This window comes from Passer montanus, unplaced genomic scaffold (assembly GCF_014805655.1).
Source record: "Passer montanus isolate IOZ18808 unplaced genomic scaffold, ASM1480565v1 scaffold62, whole genome shotgun sequence".
NCBI lineage: Eukaryota > Metazoa > Chordata > Aves > Passeriformes > Passeridae > Passer > Passer montanus.
Genome location: NW_024371260.1, coordinates 800,113 through 826,694, shown reverse-complemented (window position 1 = coordinate 826,694; position 26,582 = coordinate 800,113). Strand labels below are relative to the sequence as shown.

The 26,582-nt window shown below is 48.1% G+C and overlaps 1 protein-coding gene across 1 annotated transcript in view; it reads right to left on the bottom strand.

Annotated features, from left to right (window-relative positions):
* Positions 1-25,507, bottom strand: part of RERE (arginine-glutamic acid dipeptide repeats) — a 163,812-nt gene extending 138,305 nt beyond the window's left edge. The window contains exon 1 of the mRNA XM_039727541.1: positions 25,436-25,507. The gene's annotated coding sequence lies outside the window, so the exon portion shown is untranslated. The remainder of the gene's footprint in view (positions 1-25,435) is intronic.
* Positions 25,508-26,582: the final 1,075 nt, after the last annotated feature.

Here is a 26,582-nt window from a genome sequence, read left to right as displayed (position 1 = left end):
AGGAGAACTGTGAGGACACTCATCCTTCATCTGAGGGGACTCAGAATCTCCTGAGGACTGGCTACCTCCAAACAGCCACTCCTTTAAAGTAAATCACAGGGAAAATGAGGAGTTCAAATAAAATTATTTCATATTTAAACAAGCTCAACGCAAAGCCAAAGAGGCAGAAGAAAATAATTTGTCTCTTCAACACAAAGTCACTGCCAGGAAAATAAAGATTTAGGAAAGGTCAGAAAAATCCTTGGCAACACAAAGAGGGGGAAACACTGATGCACAAAAAGGATACAGCACACTTCCATCACAGACACTTGCTGCAAGAGAATCACAGCTTTTAAGGCCAAAATTAAGTGTCACAGCCAGCCAAGGCATGTCCCAGAGTTCCTGCTCACAGAACCTGCAGTTCTACAACACTCAGTGCAAGAAGCAACGTGAAGTTTTAAGCTCAAGCCTCCTCACAAGTTTCTTTACCTTAGAACATCAACCAAGAATTATGAACAGTAGCTAAAACCAGCATCTATTGAAAGGCAAACCTGGAGCCCCTAAGAGCTCCAAACCTCAACACAGAACGTCCCCAAAAAGGCTCAGAGGTGCAGCCCCTGTTTTATTTAGCAGAGCCCATTCCCTCTGTAACCCCCTGCTCTGATTCTGAACGTGAGCAACCTGCACGTAACAAAAATCACCTGCAATTCCACTGCCAGAGCAGTGATCTTGGTGGCTCTCACATCTTTTGCTAAAGAGCAATTCTTCAGACCTCATTTCCCTTTCACTTGACCAAAATAGAAAGATTAAGGTAAGCCATTTACAGCTCGGAAAACGAAAACTTATTACATGTTATTTTTAACCAGCTACACTGAACTTCAAACCATTTCCAGAAATTATGCCACGGCTTTCTGCAGCAACATTTATGCCTCCCACAGCTAAAGTCTGGGCTTTTTCTCCCTCCCTGATATTAATGTGTTTATCCAACCATAATTCCATTAGCATTATGTAACACAGACAATCTTCTTAGGCGTTTTGTCATTGTCTCACCCAAAACTCACCCTGCACAGGCGAGCAGAGTGTGCAGCTGTGATCTCCCAGCCTGTGCTGACACACAGCACTGGCTGAGGCAGAGCTGGGCTGACACCTTCAGCTCTGAGCAGCTCTGTGTCCTCAGCCAAACCCTCAGAACACAGCAATCCCACTGGCCAGGGCATCTCCTCCCCTCACACACTCACAACATTAAATTATCCTCACACCTGGGACTCTTCCTCTAAGGAAACAAATAATTTAAAAATATATTTCGTGTTTATCAACTGTCTACCCCTCCTTCACACTGAACAAAGCAAGTACTATTTGCAGTTGTGGCTGTAATTTGACATTAATTCCTTAATCTTCTTAAGGCAAGGCAAGCTTGTAGATCATTATGAGGTTATTTAGAAGAGCACATCTCAAGCGTTACATGAAATGTACATTTGATTAAGAAAATAAGTTAACTCAAGTTTTGTGTTTTGCCATTCACACACCTGACAAAGAAATCAATCTCCTCTGGAGAGCAAGGAGAAGACGCCCTGTGAAGCATGAATCCTCTGGGTGCAGTGTCTCTGATGAGATTGTGGGGCTTTCCCAGTGGCTCAGCAGGACTGTGCCCTTTCCTGACACTGTTCCAGTGACAACACCAGGCCTGGCCAGAGCAGCATCCCCTTTGTGTCCTGTCCCCTGCCTGCCCCAGGCCAGGGCAGCAGCACAGCACACCAAGCACAGGCTGCTCCAAAATCCCACCTTGGCACCCTCTGAAACCTCCCCGAGAGCCAGCAGGGCCTTCATGAGGCCTTTCCAAAATACAAAATAAACAAAATCAATAAAACCCCCAGCAGCACGGGGCGGTGACTGCTCTGCACCCACCACACACCATCCTCCTCCCTCCTCCTCCTCCTCAGGTACAAAGCTCTTCAGCCACACCACTGCTGAAATCCAAGTTCCAAGCCAAGGGGATTAGTTAAGCCAATAAAGATGAGCTTAGAAACAGCTTTTAAAAAATTACCTGGGCAGGGACAGCTCCTGAACTGGGTAGTGGGACTCACACTGCTGTGAAAGGAGGGGAGCAAAGCCAGAGGGGAAGGGGATGAGTGAGGAGAGCCACCCTGGGCAGGCTGCTGGGATTCCACATTCCCAAAAACCCTGAGAACTCCCCGGCTGGCACGTGCCAAGATGGATAGAATCCCATCTGTGTGCAAAGTCCAAAGCTGTCAGAACTGCCATTACCTTCCTGAAGTTGAAATTCTGTAAGCAATTTCGACCTGTGCTTAGGTTTCCAGAGCAAGATTCACTCTGATGCAAATTTGAATATTTCACTTGCTCATACCATGGCTCCTAAAGCTGATTTGGTGAAAAACAGGATGTGAAAGAGCAGCTACAGCTACCAGCAAAGTCTTTCTTGCTAGTTTTACAATCACAAGGCATTTTGTAATTAAATTGCTAATGCTGCAGAACCTAGTTTTGGTCAAATCTACATCTAATTACATTCATCAATTAGCCTGTAATTGCATTTTGCTATTTTTAATTCCTAAGACTTTGCTGGGTATATTTAACAGACTGATCTTCCCTGGTTTTGGTTCCTGGGATGGGCTGGATAAAAGTGCCAGACTACAGAAGAGGCTGAAAGGCTGGAAATATGTTCTGAAATCCAGGTTTACCTGGAACACAGGAGACGATCTGCAGTGGCCACAGGGACAGAAGGAGGGCTCACAGTGCACACTTCCCTGCCACATTCTGGTTTCTAGGTACTTCTGAATGCAGAAGTGAGCTCCTGAAACTGGCTTTTTCTGCCTCTGAAAAGCTTGTACCCAAGAGATTACTGTAATTTTCAGGGGAGATAATCTACCAAAAATAAGGGAAATCCCATTCTGAAATTTGATTTGCACTGTGAGCTCATCTAGTGGAAAGAATGACATTTCAGTGCCTTTTCCTCCAAAACACCAGTGGAAGGAACACAGAGTGAGGAATACTTTGCTTCAGGGTTTTGCCTGAAGGTTCAAGACACCAACAATTATAAAAACAATGTAGGAGCTGAGTAGGAAACATTTTTTTCTTGTCACAGAAAGCTGGAACCCAAAGCAAACAGGCAGCCAGGCACTGATCATCAACCTCCTCTCTGCAGCACAAAATTAACCAGACAACTTTTATTTCCAGTACCAAGACACAGCTGAGTCCACGAAACAAGGAGCTAAAACTTTGCCAGACGTCCCCACAATGACATAATGAAAGCAGAGGGTTTGTTTCTCTGGGAAGGGTTTTGTTTCTAAAAATAAAGATGCAGATTATCCCTAGGAGTTATCTGCTATTTCTCCACGAGAGTCATCAGCACTGTGGTACTGCAAACTCACAACCCATGGCAGAATCAGCACACTTAAAAAATAAAAAATAATCTTCTCCAGGGACAGTAATATGTTCTTCTCAGCCACTGCAGACATGGTCTGCTCTGGAGTGGCTCCTGAAGCACTCCTGGAACCCTTCAGAAATCATTCCCTAAGCTTGTCAGGGACCAAGGTTTACAGGGATATTTATACAAACTTCCTCCCCAAAGGAGTCTCGAGTCCTGCTGAGATAGTGAATTACTCTGGGCACACTTCACCCACAGAAATTCTGCTCTCCGTGATGAGCCAGCAGTAATTGTAACCGAGAAAAACTAATCCCACTTTAAGAACTACTTTTAATGAATTTCAGCTCTGTGTGCCAATTCTGGTTAAGAACCCAATAACTTTGGTGTTGCAGCTGATTAGGATCCAGCCAAGTTGCATTTGCTGCCATTTACATTTCTCAGAACGTCCTAATAAGATCAAGTGTGATCCAATCCCAGCAAATACGAGATTTTGATTTTTTGTTTCCACCAGACACCACAAAAGAAATCCGAGTTATTACCCAAGGTAGCAAACAAGTCAGCACGCCTTCAGCTGTGGCTGGAAGCGAAAGTGTCAGGCCTCACTTAGCACGTACAGCTCTGCCTTTGCATATTTCTGTGTTTGTCTCACAGCTTATTAAGTTTTGCAAACAAAAGCAGTTGTGCTCTTGCCAACAGATTATCGCGTTTTATTATCACGGATCGCTCTAAAACATCAATGTACCTACAGAAATAAGAGACTCCAACTGCAGGTGTCTCTGGGCAATGGCAGGGGGGTTTTCTTTGTCCCAGCAGCAGGCACACAGGAGCGTTTGGAATTGCAGGATGGTGTTTTCATCTGCCATGACAGCTGAGGCTGTGTAGATACCAAACACACAGTAAATGCAGCAAGCACTCCTTTTAATAAACCGCCACGGAAAAAAAGTATGAAAAAAATGATTCAAGCTGAGGACATATTGATGGGTACAAAATCCTCGAGGCATTATGCAGCTCACACAGGCTCATGGATCAGTGTTATTGCAGCAAGCAGAACCCGTCAAAGCCAATTACCCCGGGGAGAGGGGCCGGGGCTCCGCAGGCGCGGGGGGCGGCGGCGGCGGCGCTGTCACAGCCAATTACTGCCAATGTTTTATTTATGGCAGGATACACCTGATCAGCCAACAATAAAGCCATTTTAGAAAGGCTGATTACAAAAACCGAATGCAAAATGGCAACAGCTGGCAGGGAGAAACGGCAGCCACGCGCCAGGGACGCTCGCCGCGCAGGACACGCAGTGGGGACACGGGGGTGACAGCCTGGTGTGTCCCCACTCCTGTCCCCAGCCCTGTCCCCAACCCTCCCACCCAAGGCTGGCGTGCCCATGACTCCTCTCGCACCCAGGGACAGGCAAATCCACCTCCTACAAGGGATTTAAGGAATTCAATTCGATACGGAAGGAAAGCGGGGGGAGCAGAAAACGCTGACACAATTTGGAGATAAGCCCACAGAACATCTTTTCTGTGCAACTCCAGCCTTTATTTCAATTGCCCGACTCAACTGACAGAAGAAAAAGGTTATCTGCAGGGAAAATATAGAATTTTTAACATTCTCCAAGGCTTGAGAACCTGCTTTGTACTTATCTGTCTTCATCTCACAATATACTACCTGCATTTTGAAGTTAAACAGATTTAAGTGGACTCAACATCAGATCCCAAAGAAAATATTGATTTTTTATCCCCCACAGATATATAAACTGTGTCTAGTTTTATTCACAGCAATTTCCATTACTTCCAGGGAAAGGGCACTGCACAGAGCTGCTCTGAATGAACAGATCAGCCCTTATCAGGTGAATATGCAGAGGGGAAATCCCCCTTTAAGCAGCACTGACCTCCCAGGAGAAGCTGGATCAGCCACGAGCTGGAAGTTGGCACTTACAGATAATTTTCTTTTATTATTTTGCAGTTCCAGCTGCCAATATTTCCTGTCCTCCCTGCTGGAGGATGTATCCTGACCCCACTCCAAAGCCACCACAGGGAGATGTGCAGGAGATTCCAGCCAGCACTGCTCTGGAAATGTGATTTCCACACACCTGGAACAGCCAACAAGCCCCAGGTGGGCTGGACAGTTTTTGTCTCAAGCACGGTTTTTTTAAGCTGAATGGTACTCCCAGTATTTTGGAAACTTGAAAAATCTGTGGAGAAATGGCAAAAAGAAACTGAAAGCCCAAAGAGACAGGAACTAAAAACCCCAGGAGCAGATATACTGCTTTAAATGGTATCAAGACAGGCAAGACACAAGAGAATTGGGTATGGCCTTCCCTGGAGGAGACTGCAAAGAGTGCAAAAAATGGGCATTCTGGCCCTGAAATCAGAGCATGAAAGGAATGGCTGTTGGGTGCCAAGCTGAGCACTGGATACTCGGATTGTGCCCTCCCTTTCCCATATCATATATGCAATATTCTTCAAAGGGTCGTTTTGTTCACAAGGCAGACACTGTGCAAGTGCAGCTGCAGAATAAGGCAGCATTTGAACACAAAAACACACTCCCTGTGTAGAGTTTTGTGTGCACTTTGATACATTTTTAAAAATAATCTGTCCTGTAGGTATTCAAAGGAGCTACACAGGTATCTGCCAATAAATTTCATCTTTATTCTTTTCTCTCCAAATGCACGCCTTTGAATTTAATCTGGCTGTGCCACCATCACCCAGAGTATTTATGTGTGTGATGCTGCAAACAGATTTAATCAAGGCAATGTTCCCCACCGGAGTGCCTGAGCTCCCCAGGTCCCCCAGAGAATGCGTTTGGTTTCGATTTTAATCCCTGACAGGGCCAGCCCAGCCCTCAGAAAAAATGAAATCAGGGATCTAGCAGATCTAAGAGGGTATCTCACAATGGAGTTGCACAGTGTATGCACTCAGTCGCTCCATTTCCCAGAAGATTCATTACAGTTACATTAGAAAGTCAAATCAGGCAATTCTGCAGTCTGGTGAAAGCTAGCATATGAAAGCAGGTTAATACAAAAGAATTTCATTTTAAATAGAGGACATTTAGGACTTTTAAAAGCAACATTATGATAAAAATTTCAGGTTGTTTATTCTGGCTTCAGAGCACGCTTGTTGCAGGGATGTAGCTGATTTTCTAAGGAGAGAGGGAGGGGATGTGGGACCCCCAAGCTTTGCCATCTTAATTACCCTCTGCTCCCACACGTGGCTCAGTCAGGACAGATGTCCTTGTCCCCCCAGCAGCCAGGGCAGGGCTGAGGGCAGCTCTGAGCAGCAAAACCCCCGAGTGCATCACACCCAGCTGAGCCTCACAAACCCCGGGGCTGCATCCCAGACAGAGGTGTCATTGCCTACAAGATCCGAGGCACCCGAAGTTTCCTGCTTACCTCACAACACAGGTATTACATCAATTATTACCACTTAGAACCTTGCCTCCATCTCAGCCAGTAAAATGCAAACAGTGAATGTAATTACTCACTAAACTAATAATGTAAGACCTGATTGACAGGATGGAAGGGAAAAGAAAGCAGTTCAAAGCAGTTTTAACTTGAGGATGAGCTCAGCTGAATGAAGACACCAGTTCTTCACCACAAACACACAAGTCACACACAGAGCCAGCAGCAGCACCAAACCCCCAGCACAGAGTGGCTGTCACAGCAGCAGCCTTGGCAGCATTCATGGTGAACTCCAGGCACCCCTGCCTATGTTTAATTTAATACAAAACCAAATGCAGTCAAAACATCTGGTGCATTATTGATGGTTACCGTGATAAATGAGATTTGACATTTCACAGGAACTCATTAGATATTCTACTTACACCCCACATTTCAAGTGGTTCTGATTTTACATCTCTCTGGAAAACACACACTGTGTGGATATTGAACTGGTATTTTTGACCCCACTGTTTTGAAGGAATCGACTTGCACAGCTAATTACTGAGAATTAAGGCAGCACACAGCACATTATGGCTTCACCCTCTGCTAACCCAAACTCCTGAAACCCACGAGAATTTTTGTGCTGTCCTATTTGAAGGGCAGAGCTGACAAGGATGGTGCCACTGCTGCCCAGGGATCCCCAAGTGACCCCCAGGAGCCCCAGCAGCCTTTCCCTGTCTGATGGGATAATGCAGGAACAAACCTCAGGCCAAGCAAGAACTGCCTCCCTTTCATTCCTCACATCTCCACTCGAGAGCGGCACAAAAAGTTATTAAAATTAATGCAAACTATCATAACTCTGTCTTTTTATTACTGGTAATATTCCTTCTAAAATATTAGTCTCCTTGGCTGAACCAGCATGTCTTTTTGAAAATTGTCTTTGAAGATCAGAAACTCCTTAGCATAAAAAGTGAAACATGCAATCATGTTAATTTGACAAGGTAAAAGGGGGAGAAAAAAAATCACTTCAGCTTAGTATTTCTGAAACTCAGGCTATTCTTTCATTTAAAAGAAAAAAAAGCATTTTTCTTTCCTCGTTCCCACTCCAGTAACAGAAGTGAGGATGTAACAAAGGCTTTTGGCACCCCAAGTGTTTTAAAAACAAAACAAGGAAGTTTCAAACTTGGCAAGCGGCCAAAGCAACCATCTCCCATCTCACATGAAATTACTAAGTTTGAATAAATTGCTGAAGCTCAAACAACCCTGGCAGTGCAGTGAGTGCTCATCTCTCCTTGTTTGCATAATCAGCACCACAGCTATATATATGTGTATGTGTGTATATATATATATATATATATATATGTGTGTGTGTGTATAAATATACACACGTAAGGAAGAGCAAGAGCCTCAGCACATGTGTTGTATAAACAAGAAATTCCAGCTGGAATTTCTCACTCTTCCTTCCGAAGTTAAAGTGAGCCTGGCCAAAACACCACATTCTCCAGTTCCTTCATCAAAAACAAACACAGAGCATCCCCACATTCCCCATTTTCTATCCAAACCCCACGACCCAAGAAGTTCAGGAGCTGGCAGGAGCATCACAGCTCTCCAGTGCCCAGTGCAGCTCACGGTGCCACTTGGTGCATGTCGATGATGTGTTCTCAGTCATTTGTTCCTCTCAGAACAGCCCATTCCCCTGCTCCTGTGAGCAATCCATGCTCCCAGTGCTGTCCCTGCACTGAGGGACAGCTCTGCAGCCAGGAATGGGGGCACAGCTGCAGAACAGCCCATTCCCCTGCTCCTGTGAGCAATCCATGCTCCCAGTGCTGTCCCTGCACTGAGGGACAGCTCTGCAGCCAGGAATGGGGGCACAGCTGCAGAACAGCCCATTCCCCTGCTCCTGTGAGCAATCCATGCTCCCAGTGCTGTCCCTGCACTGAGGGACAGCTCTGCAGCCAGGAATGGGGGCAGAGCTGCAGAACAGCGTGTTCAGAGCTGCTCAGCACGCTGAGACCACGGGCTCCTCTGAGCCACCCTGGGGACAAGCTGACTGCCAGCGCCCGGGGGTGGCAGGGATGTGCCTGAGCACCCCGTCTCTCTGAGGCTGTAACTGCAGAGGCATCCCCTGGGAAAGCAGGGCTCACAGAGCCCACAGCTCCCCTGAGCACACACGCAGGTTTCACACCAATCCACCCAGCCCGGGTAAACAGCCAGAGCCACTCTGGGGCAGCCCCGAGTGCTGCCTGCCCAGTGCTGCTTCAAACACCCAGCCCCGACTAAACACCATTTCCAGGAGTGCAGAGTAACCTCCTTTTCATAATTGCTCACTCCATTTTTAAAAGCGTGTTCCTCTCCCTTACAGTTACAGAATGATTTCAAAAGCATGAACCCATTAGACATTTGCCTCAGTCTGCCCTCAACAATAGCCTGGAGAGATAAAACTCTCATTTGTTTCCACAGAGGCCCTATTGATTCTGCTGTCACAGAATATGACTGTTCTCTCCTCATGCTGCTTTTCAGAACAGAGCATTCTGCCGTGGAGCTGCACTTTTATTGCCTTGCCTGTCTCCCACAGCAGCTCTGGAGCGGTGGTTTCTCACAGCACCACCCCTCTCCATCCCAGCAGAGCTTCCAGCAGGCAAGGCACAGATAAATCCACTTCACACACCCCAGCACACAGGAGAGTTAATGCAGAGAGGCAGCCAGACTGTGGGGAACACCCAAGCTCCTGCACTCACTGCTTCCCACTGCTCCAGCAGGAACATCCAGGAGTCTGGGAGCAGGGAGAGGAACCACCTGTCCTACAGGAATCACCCACAGCACCACAGCAGCGCTCGTGGCTCTTCACAAAAACAAGGTCACAAGGCTCATTTCTGGCAGTGCTGTAAATGTGAGAGTCTCCAGGCTGATCCTGGGCTGTCACTGCAAAGCTGCCACATTTTATTAGGACCAGGGAATATCGACTGTGTTCCATCCCTGGAATGTCAATGATGTGATCCTGCAAGGGAAGCCAGGCACAATTTCCATTTCCAGCATAGAAAAAAAGCAATGCAATGTACAGAAATTGAAAAAAAAAAAAATTCAGCTTGCTGATATTTGGGTCAGTGTGGACCAGTCCTGCAACCTCCGCCACTGACTTCATTTCCACCAGAGTAAGGACTAAATAAAGACATCAGAATTGAGCACACCAAGTATTTTACAGAGCTTACAGCAGGACCTAGAGACGTCTTCAGTGATCCTGATCCGACTCCAGTTTTAATGCTGCAGCCACCTTTAGCTCACTAAGATGATTCTATGAACTGGGGGGAAATTCCAGCTCCTCTGGTAGCAGGGAAAGGTCCTTCAGCGAAGCTGTGTCACAAATACAAGTTAGCTGATGGCTGCTGAGATGTTTGGGGATGGAATGAGCCAAGCCCAAGGGCACAGGGAGCTGCTCAGCCTCAAGGCACCGGTGACACGGTGAGCACTGTCCCCGACTGTAACCCTGCCAGGCAGCTCCCTGCCCAGCTGAACTCAGAGTTTCCATCCTCGCAGAATATTCCAACAGCCTCACAAATCTCCTCTTAACCTCCCCACTTTCCTAATCCCTGGCAGTACAGGAACTTTTCCCCAGCATCCTGAAGAGTTTCAGGGGATCTAACTCACACTGAGAGCTAACACACAGTTCAAACAAGCATCAGATTGTTGCATGGTTTTCATACCAGCCCGTGTAATCCCTGGGTTCCTCACATCTGTCTTTCATTTGTGATATAATCACACATTTATTTTCCACTTTATAGTTTAATTTCATATACTGTTTACTTGATCTGGAGTCTGATCCTGCAGCAGCCAAGGCACACCATGCTCCTCCTCACCCATACCAACGTGGAGCTCACAAAGCCCTGCAGCTCTCCTGCTCACCAACAGATCCGTGTATTTATGGAAGAATTGCTCACACATTCCTTCCCCAAAACTACAAACATAAACTCTTAATACTTCACAAAAATCTAGTGGGAAAAACTACAGAAACTTGACCAGCTCTACTATAAACACTTAAAAACAACTGCAAAAGCTTTAAGTGTACTGGGAGGTGAGGGGGCAGAAAGAGGTATCAATATTTAATCCTCTGCTAAAAGTGCAGCATCAAAGCTGCATCAGGGTGGCATAACGTTGCAGCTGGTTCCATTTTCATGTTCTTACATTAAGAAACCAGCTTTTCCTTTTGCATTATGTATTAAATAGTACATATTTTAGAATCTCAGAAAATCATCTCTAAGCCTTGCTAAGCCTTTATAATTGAAAAAATTGCATTTAGCATTTTACCAGCTAGACATGCACGAAATACTAAATTCAAGGGCAGAGCTAATGTTAATTTCTCTGTAGTCTCCTGGGATCTGTGGACCTTCTCCAACTCACCACATCTGCAAAACAGAGCCATCAATGCAGTTCACATCCCAACTTGAAGCACACTTGCATTCCTCATGTTTGAGCAAGGGAGGCTCAGGCTCTCTATCCACACAGATTCCTTTCCTGAGAGAATTGCCACCACGTGGTGACTGGCCTGCACACTGGGCACTGCCCTGAATATCCTGCCTGGCTGGGGGAGCACTGAGAGACCCAGGAGCTGTGTTTGAAAACACACTGATGCACTTCTCACAGGGCTGGCCACGAAAACCTGGGCTTGCAGCTTGCTCCAGACAGGAGCTGTGCTTTCCCAGTTCCAAAGGGCAGCCTGGGGATGCTCAGTGCTGTGTGACCTTCCAGTTAACCCAGCCCCTAACATCAAGCAGGCACAGGTTGGCAGTGCCAGCACAGAGCAGCCTCACCCTGGGCACAGGCAGATCTACAGCAACAGAAATTGGACATGTTGTTAACAGAATACATTTCTGGCAACCGAAGAGCAATTACCATCAGAATCCTTAATCATCTCGAGCATCCCCACGCTGGAGAGCTGGGTACCAGGCTGGGCAGAGCCAGGGCTGCTGGGAGCTGGGACTGCAGCTCTGGCACAGCCCTGCCAAGGGGCACCAGCCCAGCCTGCTCCTGCCCCAGCCACACAGACCCAAACAACTGCACGGCAGCTTCTGGCTAAAAATGAGAGAGGAAAATACCTTTTTTACACCACATGCAGAGCAGAACAGTGCAACACAGTCCTGCAGCACCACTGGAAGGTGGGTTCATTCCCCCCATGAACACCCTGCACACAGAAATCCACCCCACAGGCCATCTCAAAGGAAGGGCTGCTCACGTTGCCAGGGCAGAAGCACACGATGTAAGTTGGCCCTGTTTGTTTTAAGGGCCTGGTTGAGGCACAGCAAGCGCAGCCTGGAGCTGCCCGGGCTGCCTGGCATGCATTGTGAGAGCAGCAGATGTTTGCTGCCACTGTGGCTGCATTGTGGCTGCAGCACACAGGCAGCGTTCATGGCCCAGAGGCCAGCACTGCCTGCTCCGGGGGGACCCCAGCCCCACAAAGGGACCTTTCAGGGACACCCCAGCTCGCCAGGGCTCTGCTGACAGCACAGACACCCGCTGTATTCTTCATGCTGCCCGGCCTATTTCACAGCTCCCTCTAAACAGCTCTGGATGCATAAAATCATCCTAAGCACTGCATTTAAAGACATTATCTCCCCAAGCACGGGGTGCCTCCAACACCTCTCCTGTATTGATTAAATGACCAACACAGCAAGGATTTACAAGTCCACTATAATGGAAACCATCTCCTCCAGCATCTGCTCATCAGTTCTTTGTGCTCCTTTATCCCCTCCACGCTTTAAGTGGTTTTCCATTTTTTAATAAAACACATTTCTAGTCACACCATTAAGAGCATCACCAGAACGTAAGAGCACCGAAAACACTGAAAACAATATTCTTCCACTCGATATTTCTGAACAACCAAACATCACATTAAAGGAATAATAATACAAAAGACAATCACTCTGAAATACGGCCTGGTTTTGTCAGCTAGTGTAGATTTTAAAAGTCAGATGCTTGCATTTTACTTGTCTTCCATTACTGGCAAATTAAAGCTATGAACAAATGCTGCGTAGGCAACAAATAATTCTACTAACACGCCAACAATCACTTTAATCTCTTCCACTTAACAACTCATGAACCTTTTATGAACATAATCTTCTAGAAGGTAGCTGGTAATACAAGATAATCCCAGTACAAGTTTAATTAAAAATACAAACTACATATAGCTCCACGCTTCCCAACTCTTTCAGGCTGAAGGAGCAGGAGTGGCTATTACTAATAGCTCCGTTAATCTGGCAAACTGAAGTGCACAGGAACATGCTAGAGAAGCATTCAACAGACCATTTCCCACTGAAAAAAGAGCCCTCACAAATTCTAACTTGCCTCAGCACAGCATTTAAACCCCCCCTGTTTCAAGCAGCTGAACGAAAGCCTGCTTGCAGAGTTATGGATCCTACTTTTATAAAGAAAATCCAGTACAAGATTATTTATTGTTACAGGCTACAATGGAATTAATCAGAAACTAAAAATAAAAAAGCCATTTTCCTTTAGGAAACATAGAATTTGAGTCACTTGGCTGTCAGATGGAAGTCAACATAGATTTCATTTGACTGCCAAGAACCTTATTTGACTGGACATAAAAGACATTTGCTATTTTTAAACATACCTCATGTAATCATTTAACCAGAGCCCTGTAATTCAGACCGGGGAGCTCTTTCCACATTCAAAAGCTGATCAGAGCACGGGTCTTTACAGTTCTGTTTAAGAGCTGGCTTCCCTCCAATAAATACAGTTTGCACTCCCAGGCTCCCCTAATAATCATCTGCACAGCTCTTTCCCCTTCTCCTAAACCCTGTCAGGAATATTTCCAACTGCCTGGCAGCCTCCAGAGCGCTTTTTCTGCTTCCTCTGACCACAGTCAGTGCCTCAAACGTGTGGCAAGCAACAACCAGTCCAGGCAGGCCAGCTCTGGCCACTGCAGGGCCAGTCCCGTGTGCCCAACCCCTCAGTGCTCCAGGAATAATGAAATCCCAAATCCCCCTCCAAGAGTCCAGCTGTGACCAGCACAGAAGTGGCACCTCCCTGTGCCCAGTCCTGAATGACTCTCCCACCTCAGCCTGCAGCTGTGTAACTCTGAGCTTGACAGTCACAGAAGGAATTCTCTTTAACACAGATGAGCAAATACATCTCTGTGAACTCTCCTGACACACACGGGATGAAGTGATGTGTACGTGAGCTGTCACATTCTTTTTGAGAAGCACATTTCCCAAACCCTTCCGTTTTTCACTTTTTTTTTCCCATTTTCCTTTTGGATGGGGCTGTGCCATGGTGAAAGGCACTGTAAGGGCTCTTTTTCACACCAAGAAAATAGCAAGAAATCCCATGCTGGAGGAAAAAAGTGCACAAGCAAGCAAAATTAAACCTTGTGATCTAACACAGATTCCTTTAACGTGTTTCAGCTCTGACACTTCAGTGAGAACTAAAGGCATAGCAAACATTTTTGCCTCCTACAAGAGAGAATCAAATTCTAGACACAGCTGAATGAGTTACCACTACAGAGAAACGTGGGATTCCTCGAGCTCGGGATCATCAAAAAGCCAGACTACACAAAGGCTTTGTCCTCTCAGGAACACACCCCACTGCTGGCAGCAGCCAAACACAACTCCCGTGGGTTCCAGCTCCTGCAGGGACCTGGCACGGTGCTGGGCTCACAGGAAGGTGCAGCAACCCCTCAGCTGCTGCACTCTGACGGATTTAGCAGCTCCCTGCTCTGGGGTGATTGGAGGCATTTCCCCACGCAGGGCCACCCCAAATGCCAGACTCCCAGTGCTCCCTTCACCTCAGTTTCTCACCCATGTCAAAGCTCCCAGCTCAGTCCCCAGAGCACTCGAGGTTTGTTTTGACACCAGCGCCTCAAACACCAAACCAAAACCCCTAAAAACTGTGCTGTGCTAGAGAGACAACACTCGCAGCCCTCGCTGACAGCCAGTTCATCTGCAGTCCAAAGGCAGAGCTAATCAAGCCAGCAGAGCAGGCACAGCAGGCACGTGCCACGCTCGGGCTGCTCCTGACACACACTCAGCATCTGCAGCCTCTGAGCGTGCAGGCGCTGCTGCACAGCTGCAGGGCACAGCCTGCCTGGGGGGCTCCCCTGAACCCCCAACCCCTGCTTCTGCAGGGACTGATGGCCTGAGAACGGGAGCATCAGGGAGCTAAGCAGGCAGCAGGCTCCCAGGGACGCTGCAGGATGCTCTCAGATGGGTTCTGCCCACACAAAAATCCACTCCTCTCAAAATCTGAGGCGCTTTTTGAGGCATTTGCCTGAGCACTGAAGACAAGGGCTTTGCTGCTGCCAAGAGGTACTTTTAAGGTACCTTTTATGTCTGGTGTGTTTTTGTATCAACATAATGTGGAAAATGAATGCAGTAGACCTCAAAAAAAAAAAAAAAAAAAAAAAAAAAAAAGGGGGGAAAAAAAAAAAAACAAAAAAAAAACTAGAGGGGGAAAAAAATAAGTCACAGTCAAGAAATGAGGCAAACTCACACACATGCCTGAGTACACCCACAGGAGAAGGAAACCCTCCTGCCCCAGCCAGCTCCCTGACAATTGCTGGAGTTTTATTTTAGAGTTTAAGGACTATTTTGGTTTTGCTTGTGACACCAGCTCACTACAGCCACCACCTCTTGTCTAATCACAGCCCAGACAGAAAGGCCACAGCAGCCCAAAACCACATGCAGGCACACAGAGAATAGACCTGGTTGGACTTCAAACAGAAACTTTAGATCACAGAGGGATCAGTGTTTCCTGCACTGCAAGTATTAATCTCTTCTGCCTCATTTTCCTCCCCGGAGCCCGCCCTTCCTCTCCCCAGGGAAGAGAGAACACACATTTGATTCTTCATACACCCACTGGACCACAGACTGATTGAAAGAACCTTATTTAAATGAGGTGCAAATTATGTTCCTACTGAACTGGATTCTACAGTATGTATTTTTATTAAAAACAAACATGTACATAGGAAATATCCCCCTGGCTTTTCCTCAGCCTCCCGTGGGGTGACTCCAGCTCCTTCCACCCTGCAAGGCTCATTCAGCATTCAAACTTCACCTCTGTGCACCTGGAAGTGAAATGCCAGCCCCTGCAGTTTCAGGAGGTGCAGAGAAGGTTCCTCAGGGAATATTTCCAGTGCTGATTGGGAAGGGCTCCCTGCAGGAGCCCAGCAGGAGCAGGAGGGACACCAAGGGCAGGGCTCAGCACCAGGAACGCCCAGGGCTGTACTGCCTCATCCTTCTGCTCCACTGAATGCACAAAGACCTAAACCAAGGGCAAGATTATTCCTACAAAGCTATTTTAAAGGCAAACTTGATCCAGGACAAGACATAAAAGAGTTCTGAAAACCACATAAAAGAGCAAACCAGAAATTTATTCTAAAACTTTTAAGGAAAAGAAAAATTAATATAGCTCAAATTTGGCATGTAACAGAAGAGGCATTTAAAAAACAATAAGACTAATTTCCATTCAATACCAAGGAATTAGATATTCTCCACAGCTGCTGGCATGGCAAAACCCTAAACGACTTTGCAATGGACAAGTAATACCAAATAGATACACTGGGACACAAAATAACAAATGCAAAGATACAACATACAGTTGCCATCGGATTCGTAAGTAAAAGAGCAAACATCTTAAACTCAAAGGTACAGGGAGAACGTGGTGATCTGCAGCGCCATGGAACAGAGCTCTGTGATGTTTTGGTGTAAATATACCATTATATGCATATATTTATATATATTTATGGTCTTTATTCATTAACTACCTGGTTTACAATCACTGCGGAAAGGAAACACGGTGTTTAACTAAGTTAAACACATTTTTAGATTAGCAGAGTAAACAGACACAGCAAATTGGCACTTTCTTATTGCCCAACAGCTGTAAAGCTCCCTGATAACAAAGCACCCTCACACCTCACAACTGCCAGGAGTTACTTGGCTCAAGGTCATGCAATGAATCTGGTGACTTTTTTAAGTGTCTGGAACCAAAATATTGTGGTACCAACACCTAAATTCTTGTCAGGAATTAACAACCCGGAATCTTCCCAGTCTCTCTTGCTGCCTGCTTGTACCCCGATTCCTCCAGGAATGAAAGGTATTACCCGGGTGTACCATGCTTGGGATCTAGCACAGGACACATCCCAGGTTAACACAGGATGTCCTGACCCAGGGATGCCCAGGAGCCCCCCAGGAGCCCCCCAGGAGCCCCCCAGGTGCTCAGCAGGACAGGACAGGACAGGACAGCGAGGACCAGCGCGGGCGCAACTTCTGGGGCCGCCGAGGCCTTGACTGAACACACACAAAAGTAATTACACTCACATCTTGCCAACTCGTACTTTGGGACAAAAGCCGTGCAAGGAGTTATTTGCTGACTAATTAGCGCAGGGAAGAGCACGTTAATTGAGGCAGGGCTGCAGAGAGCAGGAGGACCCAGAGAAGCCAGCGCGGCTCACGCTCCGAAGAGAAGCAGTTACACAATAAAAGCCAACAATGAAGGACTGAGGCTATTCAGCATGAAGACAAGCAGGAAATAAGAATCAAATGACTTTTTCCAGGCAGAAGAATGAGCAGATATGCTGTTTACAGGCTGTTTAACAAAGCCAGCCCTGGAAGGTGAGCTGTCACAGGGACTGAGACTCAGGGAAAAGGAAACATCCTCAAACACTCACATTAATCACCACAAAGCAGAACAGGGAGAATCTCAAAGTCTGCAGGGGGGAAATGGGCAGAATTATGAAAAACACCTAAGCAGAGGTACAAAACAAACATGCTGCAAGTCACATACATTTCTAGTGACCTGCTAAAGGATGTGTGATACAGGAACATGTCACTGATAAATCCAGAACATTCCTATGAATTCATACAACTAAAAAACAACCTTCAGATTACCAGGCTGTGTGCACCACTGCCTTTTCACCTCCTGCCCTCCAACAGCTCAGAACTCTGACCAAGCATCCAAACAGCAGCCAGGCCTGTTCCAGCAGAGCAGAAGAGAACCTGGATTCTGCCTCAGTCTTCTTCCAAGAGCAAGGTTTCCCTGATCAACCACAGACAGGAGGGGCAAATCAAGGGGCTAAGCCAGTTATTTCCTGGGGAGTTATTAGCTGGGCATTTGACACACAGCAATCTTTAAGTGTACAGGTAAATAGGTTTGTTGAATCATGGAGTAAAGGTTCTCATCCGAAGGGTTCACGTTGGAAGGCAAGTAACATAATTCAGTGGTTTAAGGAGCAGTCAGAGCCAGGTCTATTAAGTTTCATGAAAATGAATGACCTTAGAGACATAAATTAGATTTCCTGCATCTCACTCCCAGTTTGTAGAAATGAGGATTAAGTGTTTAAGTCTCCTGCACCGACCTCATTAGAAGGTCTTTAATGGAGACACTGCATTCCTTCTTAGCCAGGCTGCACCCCTGGCAGGCAGCACCAGGCACCACAGGACACACAACCACTGGGAAATTGTTTGCTTCACCTAAAGCAGGGAGCAACTGCTCTGATGAACCTGTGCTCTTTCTTCATTCAAAGCCCCTCTGAAGGTCCCAGTTGTCTGACACCACTTTTACTGGGTATTTCTGGGTTTTTACTGGATATTTCTCAGAAATACAACCCTTAAAGCACTAGGTTTCCATGATCTACAGCCCTTTCTTCTTTCATATTCATGACACTTTTCATGTAAACATATTCCAGTCCCTTGTGGATGCTGGCATCAGCAGACTACTGCCATATATGTACTTGTTTAAGAAGATTCATAATCCTTAAACACATATATTTAATGGCTTTGATATTTAGCACAAAGCTGCTGATCCCCTAACACCCTACAATGCAGAGTTAATTACTAACTAAATTTGCCATTTTCTTTAAACCAGGGAACAAACTGGTTGCCAAAACAGTAAGCTTTGACAGAAACCATCATATTCTGGTTTAATTCTCTATTTCACCACACCAGAACACTCAAGTCTAGATCTTCCTGCTTTACTTTGCAGTGCAACCACATAATTACTGTAGGTGTAAAACACGGTGCAGTCCCACCAGCTCCCTCCAGACCACTGTGACCTCAGCAGCAAGAGAGAAAAGGCCTCTCTGGCTTAGTTTTTGTGAAAATTCTAGAGTCATTAGCTAAAATGAGACCATGTGTCAGTTTGTGCAATACATGGGTGGTTATGGAACAGGCAGTGCTCAAAGGCTGCCGAGCCAAGCTCCGAGTGCAGGGCTGAGATGCCAGGAGGCAGAGCCACCCTGGGCTCAGTGTGCAGAGCCCTCTCCTAAAGCACAGGCACAGAAGGGCTGCTGCAGCCACCTGGCCTCCAGGGAGGGAGAACTGCCGTGGCAGCGAGCACCTGCTGCATGTGCTGGGCAAAATGCTACAAACACACACCGACCCGCAGCAAACCAAAGAAAAGCTGGGCTTCTAAAAGTTTAAACAGTCACTTCTCGCCGGTAAGAAATTCTGCTCCTTGCTGCTTTTATTCATTTTTAGTACATGACAAGAATGCTTCCCCTGTGTATTTTACCAGCAGTTGTAGGAGATGCCTGCTCCCAGACCAGCTGACACCACAGTGCTTTCAAAGAGCTCCAAAAAGAAAAGAAGGAAAATCTGCAGGAAGATGGGCCCAGTGCCCAATAATTTGTCTGCTTCCACCCCAAACCAGTTGGCCACATGAAAAGGACCAACATAAAGGAGACACTGCTCATCACCCAGACAGAAATATTTATTAGCACTGGATGACACAACTTCCTTTCTCTTTCTTTATCCCCTTTCCTCAGAGAAAACAAACTTCCCTAATTCACCTCGGTTCCCCCTTCCCCCCTCCCCAATTCCCTCCTTCTCTTATTTCATGCCAGTAACTTTTAGTGCAGAATGAATTTCCACCCAGCCTGCCACGACAGTCATCTCAGCAATAACCAACATTCCTGAAAGTTTTGTGCGAGCCAGCAGATGGATAGGAAAAAACCCTCTAATTAATTACATCCCCAGTAAGGCATGGCCAGACAGAAAGCAGCATTTGGGGTTTTGCTTGGCAGCCACGAGCCCGTAGGCACAGCCACGTTATTGCCCACTCAACTGCTAGGAAGGACAGAGGAGAAAAAGGATTTCACTGGCAACAGGGATGCAGGGAGCAAACTTCAGGATTTATCAGCTCCTGTCTCCTCAGCAGAAACACTAGAACAGAACCTTCATTAGTTCTGCTGATCAGGAAAATAAATTTACGCTCCAGCCCTCACTGCCTGTACCAGAAAAGATCACGGAACACCCATCATCACAAAAGAGAAATCCTGTTACATATCTGAAACAGGCCAGAACTGACTCTCAGTCAGGGATTAATAATACCACGGTAACTTTTTTTTATTACAGACAAGTAGATTAAATACATAGATTAACTAAGACCTCAAAATTAACGAGCACTCATTTTCTTGCACTTATCCTGAATCTTATCATGTGAACTGGCCTCTCTTTTGTGTTCTGTAGGAAGAACAAAAGACAACCTACACAGTCGGAGAGCAGCCCATTTTTCACTAACTCAATCATCAAAACTTTCTTTTTCATCTATGGGATTTATGCGATACCTACAGTGATCCACATTTTCAGAACTGCGCTTCTAACAGAATTAAGACACCAAATGCAAATAGAACCCTTTCTGTCTGGAATCCAGAGAAACACCAGTGCCTCTGACAGTGCATTCCAAACACAGGGCTCTAAGAATTCCAAAGGGAAAAACAAAACAAAACCAAAAACAAACCGGTGACCATTCCCCCCGCTGGGCACAGAGGGAAAAGCGATGTTTGTATCCCCGCGAGTTTCACTTTTCTCTAGGTCAGGGTACAATTCTGGCTGCTCAGTGAACTAACAAACATTTGCATTAAAAAACAAACCCGAAGCCAAGCACACAACACCTATTGAGGCAGGCACAGCCAGGCCAATATTTCGATCTGCTTGTGCTTTTCAGCCCCTTGCAGGCAGCCCTTGCCCCGTGGGCTGCGCGGGCACAAGGAGCCAGAGCAGCATTCAGCTCTTGTTTGCTCCTTTGTTCCCCCAGCAGCCTCTCTGAAAGAGCACTTGGGCACAGCCACCAACATGAGCAAAGCCTGTGGAAAACGCTGCTGGCAAAGGCAGAGGCAGAGCACAAAGCTGCCTTGTGGATCCTGCTCCCCACACCTCCAGGCTCCGAGGAGGGCTCGGGTTTTGTCCCAGCAGCTTGCTGGAACAGCCATTCCCAGGAGCAGCTGATGATGCTCACCTCAGTGCCCAGCCTCACACACCTCCGTGGGCTCGGGTTTTGTCCCAGCAGCTTGCTGGAACAGCCATTCCCAGGAGCAGCTGATGATGCTCACCTCAGTGCCCAGCCTCACACACCTCCCCAGCTCCCTGCCCAGCCAAAAACTCTGCACCAGGAACCTGCAAACTTCACTTCAAGCAGATTTTAAAAGGAGCACATTAAATAAGCAGGTTTCTAATCAATAGGGGGTTTGTTCTGTTATGGTTCAAAGTAGGTTTCACTTAAAAATATGTTGCATCTTAAACCTATTGATTTAAATTTAAGCTCTGAGCTAAAATCAGAGAGCATGCATCCCTTTAAGTGAAGCAGGATGATTTGTTTAGACTCCATGCAACTGAGACAACTGCAACATATAGTAAAACCAGAGTGAAAAATAGCTGAACATTAAAAATAGTTAGTCTAGCCAGGATGCCACTTAAAAAAAACCCCAAATACCAGTTCATTAGAAACTTAGAGTTGGTTGTTTTGAGTTTGTTTGGATTTTTTAATGGTCAACTCCAACCCCAGCCACCCCTTTTTAATTTATGTCCTTGCTCCCTCATCTCATTTCAGGATCACATAATAACTAATTGTTTTCCAATTGTCATTATTTTTCCCACTAGAAATGAAGCACAATCCAGGCACTGTTCACACACCAAGAGCAGAGTGTGAGCGGGCTCTGGGGCTCACAGGGTCCCTCCCAGAATGAAGTCAGAGCCCCTCGGGCTGGGAACAGCCCTGCAGGAGGACACGGCACCTTCTGCAGGGCCATTACCCCTCCTGAATTCTCCTGACACACCTGGGTCCCCTCCCTCTCCCGAAAGTGAAAGAAGTTCTTTATGGGCGAAACAACCACCGGCTTTTGGAGCTGTGAGAATAAATTTACAGATTGAGTGTTATTTTTAAAAGTCAGCTATTAAACCACAACATCAAAATGCCCTTTTTCTCACCTAAGCTGCAACCAGTGTTAACAATCACGGGATCACAGAATCTCCTGAGCTGGAAGGGACCCGTGAGGATCAGAGTGCAGCTCTCAGCCCTGCCCAGACACCCCAAAATCCCGCCCAGAGCATCCCTGAGAGCTCCTGGAGCTCTGGCCCTCGGGGCCCTGGGGAGCCTGGGCAGTGCCCAGCACCTTCTGGGGGAGAACTTTCCCTGAAATCCAACCTGACCCTCCCCTGGCACAGCTTTGTAAGTTCACAGCTTCAAAAATCACACGCACATGTCTCCTCAAACCCATGGGTGCTGTCACTGACTCACTTTGCTGTGGCAGCCCTGAAACTGCACCCACAGCTCCACAGGAAAGACTCTGCATGCAAACAACTCCACCAAGGCAAAACAAACCCCTGGATGCACAGAAATCACTGCTGCTGAGCCACAGGAATGGCTGCTGAGGGCAGGGTGGTCTCTCCTGGTCCCACTCACCCTTTCTGCCCAGGAAATGCTCCCTGTTTTGCACAGGAGCATCAGGAGCTTTGTCCAGGAGCAGTTTCCCATCCCAGCCCCTGCAGAGTACAAATTCACAGGGCACAGGAACCCCAGAGAGGCAGCACAAGCACTTCCCTGCACCTCTCTGACCTCAGAGCACAGCACTCATGACAATAGCCACAGTCTCTGGCCACACCAAAGCTGGGAGTGGGAGAAAAACACCCCAAAGTGTCCTCAACCCAGAGGCAACCACCACATTTCATTCAGGTGAGGAAAATGAAGTCATTTACCCCAATTACACACTGAAGTCAGCTAAAGAGCCCAAACCAAAACTCAGAGACCTCATGATTAAACCATGACAGTCACTGTTTCCTGTTTTCCAAAGGATCCAGCACACTGGCAACTTCTGCTCAGCAACCACCTTATTTTTCAGTCCCTTCTGCACACCTCAGCCTCAGCAGCCACACCATAGATCTGACCATACTCACCAGCCTAACCACCCCAGACCTCCAGCCCTCGTGCAGCAGTGCTCCCCTGCATCCCCAGCCCTGTGAGGAGGAAGGGGCTGCTCTCAGGGACCCCGGGGCTGCACCCCAGCTCCAGACACCCCACAAACACACAGCTGCTCCGGGCCCTCTCACAGGCGCTGCTGGCAAAACAAAAGCCTGAAACAACCAGCAGGAAGGGAAAGCGTGTGTACACCCAAGTCAAGCTCTGCACTTCCTCCTGCTTTTGTCATCCCGAGGCTCTTCTGTGACGTGTCCTCCCCTGGCAGCAGCTTCCCCTGCACACACAGCGAGCACACGTGCACCGGGGGCGTGCAGGAGAGCAGTGGGAAGGGAGGGAAGGAGGGAGAGGAGGGACGAGAGGAAGGAGAGGAAGGAGGAGAGGAAGGAGAAGAAAGGAAGAAAGGAAAAAGGAGGAAAAGAAAGAAGGAAAGGAAGGAGGAAAATAAGAAGGAAGGAAAAGAGGAAGGAGAGGAGGGAGGAGATGAGAGGAGGGAGGAGAGGAAGGAGAGGAAAGGAAGAAAGGAAAAAGGAGGAAAAGAAAGAAGGAAAGGAAGGAGGAAAGTAAGGAGAGGAAGGAGAGGAGGAAAGGAAGGAGAGGAGGAAAGGAGGAAGGAGAGGAGGAAAGGAGGAAGGAGGGAAAGGAAGGAGGAAGGAAGGAGAGGAGGAAAGGAAGGAGAGGAGGAAAGAAGAGGAGGAAGGAAAGTTCAATGGAGTGCGCTGCACTTCCCAGCCTCACCTCGCGTGCTCCCGCTCCACCCGCCCCGCGCAGCACAGCGCACACCGGGCTCCCATCGCCCTTTTCCCCCCTCCCGGGCACAAAGGCCGTGCAGGGGAGGCAGGGCACGGGGGGAACGCCGCCGGGGCTCCGCGGGGCCCCGCTCCGCGCAAAAGGCCGAGAGCGAGGCGGCGAGTCCCGGCGGCGGCGGGCGCGCAAGAACAATGAGCGAGCTCGGAGCCGGGCATTGTGCGCAGCCACCTCCTGCTCCGCCGCCTGCAGCACCCAGAGCCGGCCCCGGCCAGCCCGAGCAGGACAGCCGGCAGCAGAGGCTCGAGCAGAAGTGCTTTATTATTATTATTATTAGGGTAGAAGCGGTTCCACGCCTCTCAACCACCATGGAGCTCTCGATTCTATGGGAGCTGGGCATCAAAGGGGAAAAAAATAATAAAAATAAAAAAATAAACCCACACAATGTTTGCCTGGCAATGCCAGAACAACAAAAATATGTTGTAATTTGCATATTATTAAAAAATTTGACATGTGCCTTTCACGACCCAGAACTACTTCTTTTCATTTTTATGTGGTTAAAGCCCTACCTGAATTGTCCCTTTAAACCCCTCCCTGAATTGTCACTTCAGATCTGCTCTGAGAAGGCATTTTTACCGAATTCTGGCGGGGTGAACCAGTGCGTGAGGCTCCTCAGCTCAGCCGCACGGGCGCACAAGCCAAACAACCCCTTTGATTTCAAGAATCGGCCAATGCAAGGCAGGAGCAAACAGCCCTGCTCAGACAGCAGCCTGCTGACTGCATACACCCTGCGAGTCCTCATCTCCAAGAACGCTGCTGCTTCGAGGAACAACTCGGCACAAGAACTCAGCACACCAAAATAACTGCAAGCAGCCTGTAAAAATAAATCTAAGGGCAGAGACACCTCAACAATGAATCACATTGTTTTCTTCCCAGCAATTTCTTGAGCAGTCAGTTTCAGCAGTGAAACCTCCAATGTTGTCTACCTCCTACTACTTTCCTGATTCTGGGCATCTTCTTTTCACGCTTTAGAAAGGGGAATGAGAACAAAACAAAACAAACGAAAGAGGGAAAGAAAAAAAAAAAAGAAGAAGAAGAAGAAAGAGAAAACCCCACCCCTTCCTATGCTACCGAAAATGTTATGATTAAACCAATTTGCATAAAACCTTCATTTCAGGATTCTGTACCCACACACACGACAGCAAGTGTCCCTTTTCAACAGGCAAGCCGTTCACCAGTGTGCGCACATTTAAATCACACACACACATATATATATACACATAAGCCATACACCCCCTTTATTTTGGCGGACAAGTTGAGCCTTTCCCCAGCACACCATCCCTAGGGAGCACCAGGCAGACGCGACAGACAGCAGGAAAATAAATAAAGAAATGAAGAAATAAATGAAGAAATAAAGGAATAAAGGAATAAATAAAGGAATAAATGAAGAAATAAAGGAATAAAGGAATAAATGAAGAAATAAATAAAGAAATAAAGAAATAAAGGAATAAAGGAATAGATAAAGGAATAAATGAATAAATGAAGGAATAAATAAATAAAGGAATAAATGAAGGAATAAATAAATAAAGGAATAAAGGTATAAATACAGGAATAAATAAGGGAATAAATGAATAACTAGCCCCCCCGAGCGCACGCAGCCCAGCCCCGCAGGCAGAACTCCGCCGAGGCTCCCGGCGGGAGCATCCCCGCATCCCCGCGGCCTCTCCCCGCCGGCGCGGCGCGGCGCGGCGCGGCCCACCCACCTCGGCGGGCTCTACACCATCCGCGGCGGCTCCGGGGCGCTGCCGGGACAAAGCGGCGGCGGCTCAGGCGGCGCGGGCGGCGCGGCGGGGCCCGCCAGTATCGCCGCGCGCCATTGGCCGCCGCGCCGCGCCGCCCGCGCCGCCCGCCAATGGCGGCGCGGGATGGAGGGGATTTAAACGCGAGGGGAGGCGGGGGGCGGCGCCGGGCACAAAGGCGGCTGTGAGGGAGAGAGGGGCGGCGGCTTGGCCCCTGCTTCCTTCCTTCCCGCCCTTCCTCGCTGCCCCTTCTTCCTTCCTTCCTTCCTTCCTCTTCTTCCTTCCTTCCTGCCCCTTCTTCTTTCCTGCCCCTTCTTTCTTCCTTCCCGTCCGTCCTTCCTTCCTTCCCCTTCTTCCTGCTTCCTCCTCCCTTCCTGCTTCTTCCTTGGGTTGTTTTGAGGTGTCTTTGTCCCCCGCCGCTCCCGGCCCAGGTGTCAGCTGTGGAGTCACCACATGGGTGAGGTTAGTTGTTTTGAGGTGTCTTTGTCCCCCGCCGCTCCCAGCCCGGGTGTCGGCTGTGGAGTCACCACATGGGTGAGGTTGTGAAGGATCTGTGGAGCACCGGGTGCAGCTTTCGGCCCGCGCCCACCGTGTGCCCCCTGTGGGGTTCCCTCCGGCCCTGGGGGCTCCATCCCACAGCTCCCCCTGTCCGGGCTGGCCTGGGACACCCTGAGGGACCGACAGCCCGTGAGGGTGACCCCAGTGCCCCAGGACACTCTGAGGGACAAACAGCCCGTGAGGGTGACCCCGGTGCCCCAGGACACCCTGAGGGACAGACAGCCCGTGAGGGTGACCCCAGTGTCTCAGGACACCCTGAGGGACAGACAGCCCATGAGGATGACCCCAGTGTCTCAGGACACTCTGAGGGACAGACAGCCCGTGAGGGTGACCCCGGTGCCCAAGGCTGGCCCAGGACACTCTGAGGGACAGACAGCCCGTGAGGGTGACCCCGGTGCCCCAGGACACCCTGAGGGACAGCCCGTGAGGGTGACCCAAATGCCCCACCCAGGACACTCTGAGGGACAGACAGCCCGTGAGGGTGACCCCGGTGCCCCAGGACACCCCAGGACACCCTGAGGGACAGCCCGTGAGGGTGACCCAAATGCCCCAG